The sequence below is a fragment of the Artibeus jamaicensis genome, unplaced genomic scaffold (assembly GCF_021234435.1).
Source record: "Artibeus jamaicensis isolate MK-2021 breed Jamaican fruit bat unplaced genomic scaffold, CSHL_Jam_final contig_354, whole genome shotgun sequence".
Taxonomy (NCBI): domain Eukaryota; kingdom Metazoa; phylum Chordata; class Mammalia; order Chiroptera; family Phyllostomidae; genus Artibeus; species Artibeus jamaicensis.
In genome coordinates, this window is record NW_026521803.1 from 26,902,688 (window position 1) to 26,919,413 (window position 16,726).

The 16,726-nt window shown below is 41.8% G+C and overlaps 1 protein-coding gene across 6 annotated transcripts in view; it reads left to right on the top strand.

The window, feature by feature from the left end:
• Positions 1 to 16,726, top strand: part of LOC119063668 (urea transporter 2) — a 395,692-nt gene that overhangs the window by 222,749 nt on the left and 156,217 nt on the right. For 5 of the 6 annotated variants that reach the window (XR_008391443.1, XM_053664409.1, XM_053664406.1 and 2 more), the window contains exon 3: positions 5,611 to 5,702. The gene's annotated coding sequence lies outside the window, so the exon portion shown is untranslated. Of the gene's footprint in view, positions 1 to 5,610; positions 5,707 to 16,726 lie in introns of all 6 variants that reach the window. The other variant, XM_053664407.1, reaches the window with a different exon arrangement.

Here is a 16,726-nt window from a genome sequence, read left to right on the forward strand (position 1 = left end):
CACTGTCCCCTGGTTCTCCATTTCAGTGTCTTGGTTTTTATTCTGCTTGCTTGATTGTTTTGTTGTTTAGCTTCCTGTTAAAGGTGAGATTGTATGGTATTTGTCTTTCAACACCTGGCCTATTTCACTCAGCATAATGCTTTCCAGTTCCATCCATGTTGTTGCAAAGGGTAGTAGCTCCTTCTTTCTCTCTGCTGCATAGAATTCCATTGTGTATATGTACCACAATTTTTTGATCCATTCATTTACTGACGGGCACCTAGGTTGCTTCCAACTCTTGGCTATTATAAATTGTGCTGCTATGAACATTGTGGTGAATAGGTTCTTTGATATTGATGTTTTAGGATTCTTAGGATATAATCCTAGCAGTGGAATTGCTGGGTCAAAAGGCAAGTTGATTTTTATTTTTCTGAGACAATTCCATACTGTTTTCCATAATGGTTGTACTAGTCTGCAATCCCACCAATAGTGAACTAAGGACCCCTTTTCCCCACAACCTCTCCAGCATTTGTTGTTTGTTGCTTTGTTTATGATAGCCATCCTGACTGGTGTAAAGTGGTATCTCATTGTGGTTTTAATTTGCATCTCTCTGATAGTATAGCTATCATGTTCTTTATACAGCCCTTTAAACTATTCATTTCCATTTAGTTGGGCTCACTGTATTAGTCCTGTTCTTAAACCCACTTCTTTTGAGCAATGTTTGTTTAACTTTTTTTGCCTCTAATGACTCCCTAATTTCTATGATGATATTATGTGCCCCCGACTTCTTTTCTGAGCTCCTGTAGCTCATTTTTGTCTGTTTCAGTTGTCTCGACATTTCTTCCTTGAGCTCTTATTTTATATAAGTGATCTTTTTTATCAAGGGTTTTGTTGTTGTTGTCTATGCTAATTTGCTTGGCAGTTTCCTTTGGCTCTATGGCAACACAATCTGGTTATGTGTTCTTTGTCTATTTGTTTTCTCTAATCATTACCTTCTTTTCTTGCAGTATCTTTGTAGAGCTCTTCTGATAGTTTCTTTTGAATTCTGACTCACATTTGACGGAGACAAGCTTGTTCTGAACCAGCTATTCTGCAGGACGTTTACAAGGCTGGGGCCCAGCCCTGATACCATTCAGCAGAAAGTCTCTTTCACGTGCAGGCGCCCTGTATGACACACATGTGTATGTATACACATTGATTTAGCCTTGACTTCTTCCCAGAAGAAAGAAGAGATTGGCTGTTGTAAGACTGATTGGTACTGAATCTATCTTCACAACCTGCCTCTCCGATAGACTGCTTCCTGCAGAGATAGCTTGCCCAGTGTCTTCTTATTTATACCACCTTCCCTGCTTCTAGATGGATCTTACCAGGGCCTAGGGATGCTCCCTCAGGCAGTCCACTCTCCATAGACCAGTTGTTCCTCCAAAGGAGGAACAGTTCTGCCCTCTTTGTTAAGCTCTTTGTCCACCTTGTCTGAGGCCCACAGCAGCAGACATCTTTCAACATCCACCTGCTGCTGGGTAAAATCTCATTTCATTGAGAAGCCTTCCTCCACAAATGTGAAATTTGCATTTCTGCTTCTCATTTTCCTTGTCGTTTTGGAATGAGTTCAGAAAGTGGACAGAGCTCTCTCAAGACTGCCACTTTAAAAGCAGAGGTTTCTTAAAAGGCTATAAAACCCTGTTCTCCTTCCTCTGAATCTCCAGCACCTAATACTTTATCTAGAGAAAAGCAGATGTTCAAAAAATACTTGTTAAATGGAAATAATAAATTAAAGAATGAAGAATTCTCAAATGTAATAGCTGAGACATAGCTGCATTTAAGGCCTCTTTTCAAAATAGCTTCAGCAACTAATTCTCCTGATTCCTCCTTGCAACAGCATAACCAGGCATGATTCCCAGAGCGTTTCTCGTGGTTCAGGAATCTCCTGCTCACTTTTCTTCCATCTTTCATTGTATTGTCTTAGAATCCTGCTGCCACTGAGTGAGGCAAGTCAGAGCACCTAGCGCACATGAAAAGTAAGTTCTGCAAGAACACTTTATATCATTTTTTCCCTCTGTGGCCTGGTTTCCAGCTTTAGTTTTTAGGGATGCATTTGGAATTTGTTTCTCCTTGGCTTACTTCTGAAATTGGAAAAGCTCTGGATCTTCTTTACCATGCACGAATCATCAGAAAGATAAAGGCAGAAAATGACTCCTCTCCGTGCCCTGTGTGTGTAAGGAGCGTACTGATAATTGTTCATGTTTCCCTCAGCAACAGGCCCGTGGGTCCCACAGGATTTGGCACCCCATCCAGATGCAGGCTCCTTGGGGAAGTGAAATACCACAAGATGCAGACATCATTTCAGCCCTTGCAGATTTCATGGGGGTCTTCGACATGGGTGCGAGTCCAGGAAAGCTCAGCTTGGCTCAGTCAGAATAGCTGTGGAGTCCAGGTTTCTCTCTGGTTCCCTTTCAGAGCCTTTGACTCAAGGACTCCTAAGTCCCGTGAGAACAAACATTACATCACAGACCACTCTTTTGCCTTCTATGTGGAACATAATAGACACCTGAGAAGTATTGTGTTAATGTCTGATTTTCCTTGAGTTAAAACCAAAACTGTCCTGCTTACCCAAAACACTTTGGTGTCTCATCCCTGACAGGGTCCCTTTTAGAGACCTTCAGTGCATGGTTTTCTTCATTTTCTTCCCTTTGACCTGAGTCTCTCAGACTCCTCCAACTTGCTCATGCTCTGTACCTTTTCTCACTGCTGTGCTGCCTGTGTCAACAGACATGGAGTCCACACACATGTCAACTGCCCATGTAGTGTCCATGCTGGCTGGTAAGACTAAAACAATAGGACAGTAAGAAAGAAAGGATAGTAAGAAAGAAAGGGCCAGAGAGGACACGATAGTCCATATTTGTATTCCTAACAACAGCATGGTCACCAGCCAACCCCGCCCACAGCCAGGAGTATCAGTGCTCTTTCACCCAGACATCCATTGATACCATCCCTGCAGCCCACAACACCAAAGTGAACTCCCTCTCACCTGCCTGAAAACCTCTGTCCATCCCCACCCTAGCCCTAGATGGGTTTTCACTGGGGACACCAAGCATCCTGGTTTGTCTGGAATAGTCCCAATTTAAGTCTGATACCCTGTCCAGTTAAGCATTTGTCCCTGTCAAAAGTGCTTTCACTATCATAAATTATACACTCTCCTTAATTTAATTTAATGCTTAATTTTCAAAAGGCAGCATGAGCCAGAATGCCTCTGGTTATAAGAAAAGTTCTTCTCCTCTTTCTACCTTTGCCGAAGATTAGGCCTCACCAAGAGAATGAGGCAGGCAGGGACCCAAAGTCCAGGCACACAAATGACCTGGGACAGGTGGTCAGGGAAGAGTTGACACTACCAAGGTGACCAGACAGGTTCAGAGAAGTTTTGTATGGGGCTTGAGAGGAAAACCTATCCTCAAGATTAACAGGGATGGGCAGGACTCCAGGCTCAGGTGAGATATTTTGGGCTGATACAATCCCAAAGTCAGAAAGAAGAGCACTTTGGGAGGACAGGCATTTTGCATGGCCCTCTTTCCTCCCTCTTTGCTCCTGCACATTTTGGTCAGTGGTTTCTCTCTGTCATTTCATTTATGGCAATAACTGCAGGTCTTGCGTCTCGTCATAATGGTGATCTATGTATGCCATCTACAGCGGGCATGGGTAATGAATCCTATTTTATTTCTTAATTAAGAATTTGAAAGTACTGCAAATTACTGCAATTAACATGGATTTTCTTCCTCATTTATTTACTTATTTAGATGCCTGAAATTGCACCCTTAGCTTAAACCAACTGCAGGCTTCAGAGCCTGTTAAAATATTATCACATTCATTAAAATAGTTGTTCTTCCCAAACAGTGAAGTTACAGCTTAGCCATGGTGGTAGTATCTATGCATGGGAAATGTTTCCCCCAGAATATAGCTATTGAATTCAGTCTATCTGGCTTGACAATTTAAAAAAGTTAAATTTATTAACAAGCCCTTGCATGACTGAAATAAGCTAAGATTTTTTTTAAAGAAAAGAGAAAAAGCCCTTTCTTATGTTGACTTTAACCAGTGTTGTTTTCCTGCTAAGTTTTTGGGGATATAAGCGTCATCATAATTTTAGAAGTTCACTGCTTACCAAATGATAATAGTTACAATTGGAGGGTGGTTGAAGCCATCTAACCAGTTTCAGAACAATAGTACTTTGAATAAATTGTTTAGCTTCAAATTACCTAGTGCTTTTGAAGATTCAACCTTAGTCTTCATTCCTGGGTTTTTTGTATTTGTATTTGATTTTGTTTCTAACTGGTTTGCATGGAGACAGAGCTCAAGACACAGTGGTGGAAATTAACCAAAAATATGCTTCAGAAACACAGACCCTTTGTTGTGGGCAGGCGGCCACTGGAAACTACAGCCAGCAGGGGTGTAAATGGGTCCAGTCCTCCTAGGAAACAACTGGGAAATGGCATCTCAAAAGCTTTAAAAGGCACAACCCCTTTGAAGTTCAGCTATTCCACTTCAAGGATTTATCCTTAGGAAAGAATGAAGAATGTGTACCAAGATTTAGCTAACAGCAACATTCATGGCAGCCCTGTTTATAACAAATAAAATAAATAGAATACCAAAATGAGCGACAATAAAAGATTGAGTAAATTATGGTGCACCGTTACACTGGAATAACAAACAGCTATTAAAAACTGCATGGTTTGTATTACTTATCTATGGCTGCATTACTCCAAAACTTAGCAGCTTCAAACAACAAACATATATTATCTCCGTGTCTGTGGATCTACTCACAGGGCTGAACTGGGTCCTCTGCCTCTGGGCCTCTCACAAGCTGAAGTCAAAGTGTTTGAATCATCTCTAGGTTTTAACTTGGAGAGCATCCGGTTTCAGACTCAGTCAATTGGTTGTTGGTAGGTTTTGGTTGCTCTAGCCTGCTGGTCGGAGGTCTCCTTCAGTTCCCTGCCTCCATTTCACTCCCTTATTTTCTGTAGGGCAGCTCATAACCGAGCAGTTGGCTCTGTCACAGAAAGCAAGGCGGAGACAAGGAGAAGGTGAGCAAGGCAGTAGCCAGAGACATTTTGAAACCCAGTCTGAGAACTGACATCCCATCCCTCTTGCCATATCCTGTTGGTTAGAATTAAGGCAGAGGTCCAGCCCACACTCCAGGGGAGTGGGTTAAACAATGAGTGGATGTGAGAAGTCAGGAATCTTAGAGGAGATCTTCAAGGTCATCTATCACACAGTTGAGGTTTACTTATTGACAAAAGACACTCATAACATTTTATTCAATGAAAGAAAAGCAGGTCACAAAACAGCATGTGTAGTATGATCCCAGTTTTGTAAACTATTTTCAAATAGTAAGAAAACATATATTCATACATACATAAATCTTTATGAAATAATCTGGAAGGGTTCCATGGATTAACAGGGCTATATCTGGATGATGGGATGACAGATATGTTTTATGTCCTCTTTTCTAAACTGTATCTTTTTTTTTCTAAAATGAGCATGTATTATTTACAGTTTTGAAAGGAGTAATTAAGTTAAAAAACAAAGCAATTTAAATCCTCTAGATTTCGTGTTTCTGACCATCACTGTCTATCTTTACAGCACTATTTCTCCCTTACTACTTGAAGTCAACTGAACAGAAGTTCCCAAAACCCTTTCAAGAGTCCATCCTTCCCACCGTGATCAAGGACATTGTGAGTATGTTCTAGAACTTGTTGCTATGTCGGTGTCTTCTAAAACAACTATTATCACCAAATAGGCGACCGTGGAAAACTAAAATGATTTTTTCCTCTGAAGTCACCAGAACCACATGGAAACTATGATTTGCCTGAGAGAACTGAGTTTCATAAGACAATTCTTCCCCTTGAGCCAGTGTCTTCCCAGCTCAGTCCTGGTTGCGTCCAGACCACAAGCTAGCAGACCACGTGGCCACCTTCTCTGCCCAAATCCGAAAGGGTGGTTTCTATTTACATGTCAAAGGTGGGTGAAAAGATCTGACACCACTGAACATATTTGTAAATTTGGAAAAGAGGGGATGGGGGAATGAGAAGATAAATTCCCCACAGTTCATTAGTTTTCTTGGGCAACGCCACCAGGAAGGCCTGCGTTGGGATGCCACTGGTGCAGGGCTGGAATACCTTGTGTAGCCATGTAGATGTTACCTTCAGATTGCTTACTGATAAAAAGGTACTGTTTTACCAAACATAGATTTTTATTGTTTTGACACTTAAACAGCTGACTGTTCCCATGCCTATACTGAATACAATGAAAGCTCCTTAGGATGGGTGAGTTGGTATTCATGGGAAGGCAATGGTTTCCAAGATGTCAAGGGACTAGAACCGGACCTGAAATACTGGTAGATATTTTTCTATTGGGATCTATAGTACAGTAGCTGGTATGAGAGAAAAAAGTCAAATCTTGGTGGTGCCAAACACTGAACACTGAGTATTGCAGAGGAGAAATTAAAGAAATTTACTGGCAACACCAAGCCAGAAGGATGGCAAGCTAGTACTCAAAATCTGAACTCCTCAACAGTTTTTAATGGAGAGGATTTAAGAGCAGAGATTGAGGGTTAGGAGTTAGGGGTCAAGGGTAAAGCTGGTTGTTAGTTCTTGTGTAAGCTTCAGTGGTTTTCTCTGGTCTGATTAATTCCGTCTCTGATGTCATCTTGTCTGATGCCTTTGGTCAGGTGATCTAACCAGGCTGAGGAACCAAGATTCTGCAAAACCTCTCAATTGTATGTCAGTGATATTCTCCTTAAAGCAAAGGGCAGAAACTAAACATCTAATGACCCTTTTTATTGTTTAAGCTACCCTTGTTTTGTGCTTAATTAGCTACATTTTTCTTTTATATCAAGCAAAGAGCACTATTACACATTTTTTCTGGAACTTGCCTTACAGACAGGCCTATAGACCCTCTCTAACATATTTTCTTAATCTTTGACTATAAGTACATGACAACCAAATCAATTGAAATGTTTGGTTAAAGCCTATACCTATATCTCCGGAATCTATGATCTAATATCAAAACACGTCTATTGTTAACTGCTAGTTTCATTAACAATACCTTACTTTTCCTTCATCTAAGTCCCAAATGGGTGTTTGTTCAAGAGGCAGTTCAGCAGTCCAGGCACCTCCTATCTTGTGGCTTCGCCATCTTCTAGGGCTTCTGAGTTTTATGTGGGTCGTTCTGCACCCACTTGGTTTACAAGGATGGAGAAAGTGAAGATGCCATGCCCACTTCTTCTCACCCTCACCTACAGATGATACACATCACATTTCATTGGAGAGAACTAGTCACATGGTCTTCACCTTGATGAAAGAGGCCTTGGGTTGTTCATTAGCTGGCAGGAGTTTCCCAACAACTCCACTCTGTGGTGGGGGGAATACATCTTGGGCCTGTCAGGAAGCATCATAGTCTTAGAAAGTTCTTGGGTCATGGAGACTAAGTGTTAGTGACCAAGATCACATGATAACCCAGTGAGAGTTGCCATTTGGCTCTTAAACTCAAGTTTTTAGAGTCAACCTGATACTCCTACACCAAATGTAAAATGGGGCCTTGTGGAAGAAGTAGAATCACTGAGGAGGCTGAGTTTCAGTCCCTCACTGTTCAGATGAACTGGGGATACCTTTGAGGATTTTTCCTTTGTGTACCCCTAGCCTCAGGTTGTCTGGCCTCCTTTAAGGTTAGTCAGTCGAGTTGTACCTTGGTCAAGGGGTGGTGAGAGGGGCAAGTAGTGATGGTGTTGGTGATGTCATTTTACAGAGGCTATAATCTACAGGGCTCGTGGACATTACTCCAAGAAACATGAGTCTCTTGGCGTCCCAGGAAAAAGGAAAAGAGGGTACTTTTTCTTCACTCTGGCACATGTGGAGACATCAATGGTCAGCATCACCAGCCTTACTGAGACAATGACAGTCTGGAATCTAATTCTAGGTTTCCTAGGCTTTCCTTTGTCCTCCACTCAACTCTTTGGCCTTTTCCTAGCTAACATTAATGACTGATTCTTTAGTGACTTTATTCTTTCTATTGAAAGGGGGGAAAGCTGTGTCACGTAGCCTTGGGTTGGCAGTATAAGGTCTTCAGAGACCATGTTTGACCCAGCATTGGGCGATTCCAACTGCTGGTAGCAATGAGCTACCGTGGCCCCGGGTGCTCATGCAGAGGGCAGCCGTCAGGCCCACACTTGCTGCTGACTGTTGTGTTGACACCAGGGTGCTTTAGATTCCACAGGCCACGATGCCTCATCTGTCAAATCAGGTGGATGGGGCACACCCCAGTCACCTCCCCCACTTCCTTATGGAAATACTGGGTACAAACAAGATAATAGATGGTGCTTAGAGAAACATGATGTACTAAATAAATGTAGCAGAGAGTCATCATTATCACAGTGCTATTACCATTATTATTTTGTGGTCAGCTCAGCTTTTCTTAACACAGAGTAGTTAATGAAGTGGTAACTGTATTGGTTCCCCCTTAGGAGGAAGAAGGGGCCAGATGAGGTTCCATTTTTATTCCTTTTTAAGGTGCAGTTTTGTTTTTTCTTTTTTCACAAAAACGATGTCTAGGCAGTTTATAAGTATTTTAATTACAGTGGCATTTCATTATACTTACTCCTAACAAAAATGAGGCTAAGGACATTTTTTTAAATCCTAAAAATGGTGGATTTCCCTACAGGCTGAGTTAACTTTTACCAGCAACCAGAATACTGCTATGCTTGACCTCCCTCTAACTTTCCTACTTATAACTTTTAACAAATTATTTAACAAATTTAAAAAGTTTTAATTATACCTTCAATTCAACTAATAGAGGTAAAATGACAAAATCCAGTAGTGCCCAAGATTTGGTTCCAAAATTGTTTACCAGCTGAAATGTGTTTTTCCTATGGCCATGAGGAGTTATGGGAATAGAAAGTTTAGAAATTGACATAGACAGCCTGGAGGAGCCAAAGAGAAAGAATATGTCACTCCTGACTCGGGTGCATGGTCGTTCTGTTGCTTCCTGTAGCATCTCACATGTACTTGCCTCAGTATAATCATCAAATAGAAAGTGAACACCTGCCTCATTAATAAATCTTGCAAAGGAGGGAACTTCATCAAGTTGGAAGGGGTTTTGCAAGTTTATGGTAAAAAATAACCATTTTACAGATAGGAAAACTAAGGCTCCCACTGGTACATCCAAGGTCATACAAATGAGCAAGCATTAAGATGACAGCTGGGGGGGGTATATTAGTTTCATATTGTTGTTGTAACAAATTACCACAATTTTAGTGGCTTAAAGCCACATGAACTTACTATCTTGCAGCTCTGTAGGTCAGGAGTCTTACATGGCTCTCGCTGGCTAAAACCAAAGTGTTGATGGTATTGCACTCTTTCTGGAGACTCTGGGAGAATCCATTTTCTTGCCGTTTCCAGCTCCTAGAAGCCCCCTGTAATCCTTGGCTTGTTGCCCCTTCTTCCATCTTCAAAGCCAGCAACGTTGCATCTCTCTGATCTTTTCTCTGAAGTCACACCTTTGACCACAACCAAGAAAGTTTCTCTGCTTTTAAGGAATCGTGCGTTTATATTGGGCCCATTTAAGTAATCCAGGACAATCTCCCTATCTTGAGTTCAGTAACCTCAATCACATCTTCAAGTCTTTTTCACCTTAGAAAACAACAGTCACAGGTTCTGGGGCACTGGGGTATGGACATCTGTAGGTGGAGATGGACATTTTTCTGTCTACCATAGGGAGAATGAATGGATGAGTCAATAGAGAGTTGGTTAGTTGAGCAAGGAAGTTGCAGATTAGGGTCTCCAGGAATCCAACTCTGTGGAAAATTGTGTACTGGAAGTAAGAATGCTCTCAGGATCAACCTCCACAGGGGAAAGGAAGGAGGTGAAAATGCACAGAGGGAGGAGCTGGCTGTAGGCTTGTCACAAAGCTCTAGATGACGCCATGGAGAGCCCTAGACTGAAATGGCCCTTCAGAGTTGTCGAGAGGGTCTGGGCCTTTAAACTCTTTTCCTTCTGATTGCTATGATCACATCAAGCTGTGACAGGATGAGAGGTACCCCAGGGAGGTGGTGTGACCTTGGGAAAGTCAACTATCTTCTGACAAAAGCAATTCCCAGTGGTAGTTGAATTTGTTCTTCATTCACGAAGTAGGATCTAAGCAGTCACAGCTTCTACTAGAATACCAATTCCTAAGTTTCATGTCCACATGGGAAAAAATAATAATAATAACAAAGTCAGCTGTAGTTGGTTGTGAATGTTACCCGACTGACAGATTTCATGGTGGTCCTATATTCAGAACTTACAAACTGGAAGGAAAAGAGACATGTGCTTTATCTACTGTGTAAAAGTAGACATGTCACTAAAAGTAGTAGGGTCCATGAACATGAGAATAAGAGCAGGCAGGGGTCACATGGGGAAAGGAGAATAAGATCAGGTCAGACATAGTATGGACCCTAGAGGAAAGAACAGGCAGACCATGAATTCGGGGACTAAGATCCAATCCCATATCAAAAATCCAGGACACTGTGCAAACCACAACAGAGAAGTGGACATTGGCAAAGGCTAAGGGTGGAGGTGGTGAGGCTGATATTGACTTAGAAGGATTTCAGCAGCTTCTAGCAGAGACTGCTGATCAAAATAATACAGTTCAGTATTAGCCGTGGAGGTGGCTAAAGAATAGGTGAGAAATCCTGGTTCAGTAGAACTGAGGAAAGGGCAAGAACTTAATCACTAAGGAAAAGGATGTTCTGTATTAGATTATACAGGTGGGCCACAGTCATGAATGTCATTTGGCCTAAGCCCAAGTCTGATTTGAGCGCAGGAGCCAAAGATGCTCCAGTCATCTGAATAGCAAGGGTGAGAAAGATGCCGGGGCATTGCCATATGTTCACTCCAAGGGAAGCCCTTTCCCAGAACGTCAGTGCTGACCTTAATGTTCACTTTAATGAAATAGAATTTGCAAACAGGGTACAATGAATCATTTGTTCCCACCCTTGAACTCTCTCTGGTGCACTCTCCCTTACACTCTCTCTCTTTCTGTTCCCCCCTCTCTCTCTTTCTTGTCACTACTGAGCCCAGTCCCTGTACCAGAGTAGCTCTGATTGTCCAAACAGACATCATGGACTCCCAACCACCTTCCCTTCTCCACATGTCCAACTGCAAAGACTAAAGGAAATGGTACTTAAGAAAGGGAGTTTCTATATCTTGTGTAGACACTGTATTGAGTCAGCCAGTTACAGATAAAATGGGTTTGATTTTCCTGTGTGCCTGGATTCAAGTGGGGAGAGCAAAGCACTTAAACTCAGTAAACATCATGGCCTTCCCATAGGTCCCTTCTGATATGTAAATATCAGCAAAAGCATAAGAATAATGCCTTCTGATTATTGTAAGGCTTCGCATTTTACCAAACACTTCCATTTACGTTACTTCTTCAGATTTCACAATACTACTTGGGAAATAAATTACATAAAGATGAATAATAGACTGAGACTGAAAGAGTTTGAGTGACTTACCTTAAGTCACAAAGTTAGAGCCTGAAGTTGGATCCAAGCCTTCTGAATACAAGTTGACCCTAAAACATTATCTGGAAAAGTCTAGCATGATAGAAGACCTTCATGCCTCACCACCCTGAAAATTTGGGTTGAAAAAACAGAGCCAGGAAGGGCAGAGAAAGCAAAAAGCTAGGGAAAAAATAATCTGAATTTCCCGTTTTGTCTCAGGCCGGTTCTGAAATTATTGTTTTTTAACTAATTTTTTTTTACTTTACCTCAGTGTTTTTAACTCTCCAAAGCCTTCTCACACCCTGATCTCATTTGATTTGCTCAACAACCCTGTGAGGTAGGCAGAACAGACCTGACAGATGAAGAAAGTAAAGAGAGGGCAGATGCTCCCCCAAGAACAGGCAGCCACTGGGTGGCAGGGTTGGAACTAGAGGCTGAATGTTTGGTATGGGAATGGCATGGGGGGAAAGGACCTGCTGGAAGAGCACTTCATTAACAGGTTAATCAAAATTCATATACATTTCACGATAGATATACCGTAACTGAACCCATTATGCTGTACACCTGAAACTTATACAATGATGTATGTTAATTATATCTCAATAAAACTGGAAAAAATTAAAATGCATATAAAATTAAAAAGGCTGAAGGCAGCTGACATAATTCTGAGATAGAATACAAAGAAGAGGGACTTATACCACAGATATCAAAGTACATGGTAAAACAGCATGATACAGGTGTAGGAACACAGAGACCAATGGAATAAACTCAAACGTCCAGAAAGAAACTTGTGCACTTTTGGAAATTTCATACCTGACAGGGGTGATGACAAATAAATCAGCAACGTTCGAGCTGTTTGATACACAGCGTCACAACAGTCAGCTCTCACAACGCTGGAAAATCACCATTAGATCTCTATCTCATACACAAAGTACTGCAAATACACTCCACGTGGACTTAAGGTTGAAAGCTATTTTCAAAGTTTTAAACTATTAGAAGAAATTTCAGGAAAGGGTTTCTTTTTTAGAAAAGCACAAAAAAGGTGAATAAACTAGATCACATTAAAATTGAAGACTTCGATATGACCGAAGTCACCATGAACAAAGACAAAAGACAAATGAGAGATTTTCAGGAGTTTACAGTGCGTTTGATCAGCAGAGGATTAATATTTAAAATACATGAGGTGAAAAACTACAATCGATGAAAGCCAAAGAGCCCAATAGATAAACAGACAAAACATAAAAATTGACAGCTCACAGAAACGTAAATCAAAATGGTCTGTAAAAATATGAAAAGATGCCTTATCTCATTAATGATCAGACAAATGGCCATTAAAGCAAAAAGATCCCACTTTGCACCCATCCAGTTATCAAAAACTCAATGGTTGGACAAAACCGAGTTTTGTGGGAAATGGGCGCTGCTGCTCTGGAGGGAGTGCAAATGGTTTTAACCGCTTCCGAGTGCGATTTGGAAATATCTTGTAAATGAGAAAAAATGTGTCTCTGTGACAACTAGCTGTACACCTGGATATTTGCCCTAGAAACCCTCACTCCAGTGTGGAACAGGACATTAAAAGGATGTTTATTATTGCATTCTTTGCAAGACTGAAAACTTGGAAACAGTCTAAATGCTCATCAATGGGGCAATGGAGAGGCAATGCGCATTTCAGAGTGGCAAGCCCCACTGAGCTAGGCACATGTATCAAAAGGACGACTTTGGAAAACCCAAGCTGAGTGAAAAAAATCAAATCATATTAGCATACCATTTACATTCATGTTTAAAACATACAAAACAATATTGTCTCTCACTTATGGATTCACACGTATGTGTGGTTGCTCGGAGGGAGAAGGACAATAGGCTCAAGGACAGTTCAAACAGGGTGGCACTGAACTTATAATGTGTTACGTCTTTAATTAAAAAAAGAACTGAAAGAAATTTAGCAAGATGCTAACAGTATAACATTCTGTGCTGTGGCTGTTGTGTTTGATCAAGTAAACAAGTCAGAAAAGAAAAAGTTATTCACCAGCAACCTCTCTATCCTCTGGTGGAAATGAGAAGGCAGTGGGGAGCATGAGTCCACAGGACATGGAGCTGACAGCTTTGAAATTATTTTGGCTGCGGATTTCAGTTCATGCCCACCAAGACAGTTCTGCACACGGGAGCAGGGGGGTGTCGAGAAAGAAACACTGCCAATCAAGACAGTCCAGGCACACAGGGGCCCGGCCAGCCCCAGCTCTGCCAGGGCATCAAAACAACACTCTCCGGCTGGGAATAGGGCCCAGGAATGACAGTGGCTTAAGTACGATAGGAGAATATTTCTCCCAACTTCAAAGAAGTCAGCCTTAGGCAGTCCAGGGCTAACAGGGTGGCTGCATGATGTCTAGGACTCAGGATCACTTCAAGGTCACTTCATTATCTGAGATGGTCACTGCAGCCCCAAGTCACCCAATCATGAAGCAGAAAGAAAAGGGAAGGAGGGGGTCGGAATGGCACAATGAAAACATCAAAATGCCACCAGAACACCTGGGGACCTACAGAACAAGACAAGCAGTGATGCCTTGAGCACAGGTTAGAGGAGCAGTGAGTAGAGTCAAGGCTGAGCCTCAGCTCCAACCGTGGGATCCCATCTATGTGCGTCTCTGCTGGGACAGAAGCCTCCTTCCCGTCTCACTGAAGCGAGTCATTTCCACTCCTTCCCTGGTCTTCTCCACAACACCCAGGGAAAGACACATTCATTAAGAACTTGTCTCCAGCTCTTGAGGGATTTTGATCACTTGCGTGTGATGATTCGTAAGACATGCCAATCAAATTCAGGACTGAACCACCCTGGCCACGTGGCTTAATTGATTGGAGAGCCCTTCTCTGCACTGAAAGGTTTCTGGTTCGATTCCAGGTAGGGGCACATATCTAGGTTGTGGGTTCAACCCCTAGTCAAGAGTGCAGAGAAAAAGGGAGGAAAGGAGATGCAAAATCTATAATGTGAGACCAAGCATCACTCTCCCAGACTCGGGGGAAGCTCCAGCCCACAAGTCTGACTAGCTTGCTAAGATCTTGAAGGGCGCCAAAGGCACTTTGGCAGATGATGTGAGCAAAGGCTGTGGCAACACCAGTCTCCTGAGGGTTAGTGCTTCATTCCCACTAACATGGTGGTCTATTTTCAGGCTGGACAGCTGAAGTGGGAAAATGAATGAGCAGAGGCCATTCCCATCCCTGAGACCAGTCTGAGAGTAGCACCCATTTCTGTACACACACAAGGTCCAGCAGAAGTAAGGCCTGCTGCAGTGTCATTGGTAGGGTAATAAAATGGGTGTAATAATTTATAGTTTTAATTTGAGCATTTCACCTAAAACGTCATAGGGTATGTTTGAGTGTGATATTATTATGTTACAGAATTACATGCTTATGAGTTTGTAGTAAATCAGAAGTGTTACTTGTGCCAGGCCCAGTATATTGTGTTGGCAAAAAGTTCATTTAGTTTTTTTTCCATATAATGTCTCTAGTAGTTCTTAATTGTCTTTAACTTCATTCAAAACAATGTTGTTAGATTGTATTGTACCAGCTGTCATATCAGCGTGTATTTAAAAATATATACATCAAAATTGGTGAATTCTTGTGCAGCCATTTTAATATTGAAGATAGAAGAAAATATGCATTTTCAGTGTATTATGTTTTATTATTTCAATAAAGGTAAAAAATACAACAGAAATGCAAAAAAAAGTGTGCGATATATGGAGAAGGTTCTGTAACTGATCAAATGCATCAAAAGTGGTTTGTGAAGTTTCTTGGTACTATTGACATTTTGGCCAAATAATAATTTGCTGTGGGCTGTCTTATGCATTGGAAGATATTTAGCAGCATCCTGGCCTCCATCCACTAGAAGCCAATAGCAAGAGATAGCCGACATACTCAAAACATCCAAATCAATAGTCATTGGCGAAAATGAAAAATGTGTCTTTTCTTTTACAGAAAACACTAAATGGACTTTCTGGCCAACCCAATAATTTATTCAATGCACACCAACCTCTCTAAGAGAAGTATTACCCTTATTATACAAAAAGGTTGGAAACTCAAAAAAGTTAAGTGATGTTTCCAAGGCCACCAAGTTGGTGTCAAAGCCAGAATATAAACCCACCCTGAATAGCAACAAACCCAATATACTCTCCTACACTGCTTTTTCTTCCTTTCAAAAATTCAAAGAATGCCAGTGTCGTACAGGCTGCAGGGGTAGCTCACCTTACAGGTGGTTAGGAGTCAGGTACATGGAGGCTAAAGACAGAGGTGGAAGGTGAACCTGGATTTCTCTTGGCTTCCACTGCAACTCTGTGCTCACTACAACTCACTGCCTCCCAGACTCTGGCAAATAGTGATCCGACCACCACATCCATTCAAAGATTTATTGAGCAAATACGTATTGAGCTCTTACTAAGGGCCAGGCACTGGGGATACAGCAGATTGAATACAAAGTGTGTCTGTTCCCATGGAGCTCACATGCCACTGAAAAGTATGTACAAAATAGTTCATCAGATGAGGGTGATAAAGCAGGGTGAGGGGGCAGAGAACAGTGGGGCAAGAGAAAGGGATATTATTTTTTAAAGGAGGCTGAAAGAAGGCTTCTCTGTGAAGTCCTTTCCCCAGCAAAGTCCTTTCCAACTTAACCTACAGCTTCCTTGTACGCACAGTGCGGCGATGGACTGACCATGAGCAGGTTAGACCCATAAAACAGTAGGCATGAGGACCCCAGGGAAGAAGGGGGATTCCAAGGACTGTGACAGTCCTGCCACAGGACAGTCCTCACAAGTAGGGAGGATGGCCACCATGGAGCAAAATCCCAAAGAAAATGGCCCAGTGACTGAGAAGCTCAAGGCAGATACTCACAATCTGGTCATAGCCAGCCATCAAAAGGTTTCTGAATGCCTCCTATTAAAAAAGGAAAGTGGGGATGAATATAATAAATGGATCAGTTTAGTGTCAGCAAAGAGGCCGTTAGATGTGCTTCAGGATCCAGTGGAAATGTTTCCTTCATAGACTTAGGAGAGTATGTCTCTAGGAAAGATCCTAAAAGCAAAATAGTAAGAAAACTCTGATTGCACCTCAGGAACAATGTGAAGTCCATTCCTGTCCAAGACCCAGAGAAAAAGCTTTATACAGGAATTGCCAAATCTGATCTATTTTATAACCATAAAGTGATATATCTGCACATTGTGTAATACAAGTTTTCTAAAA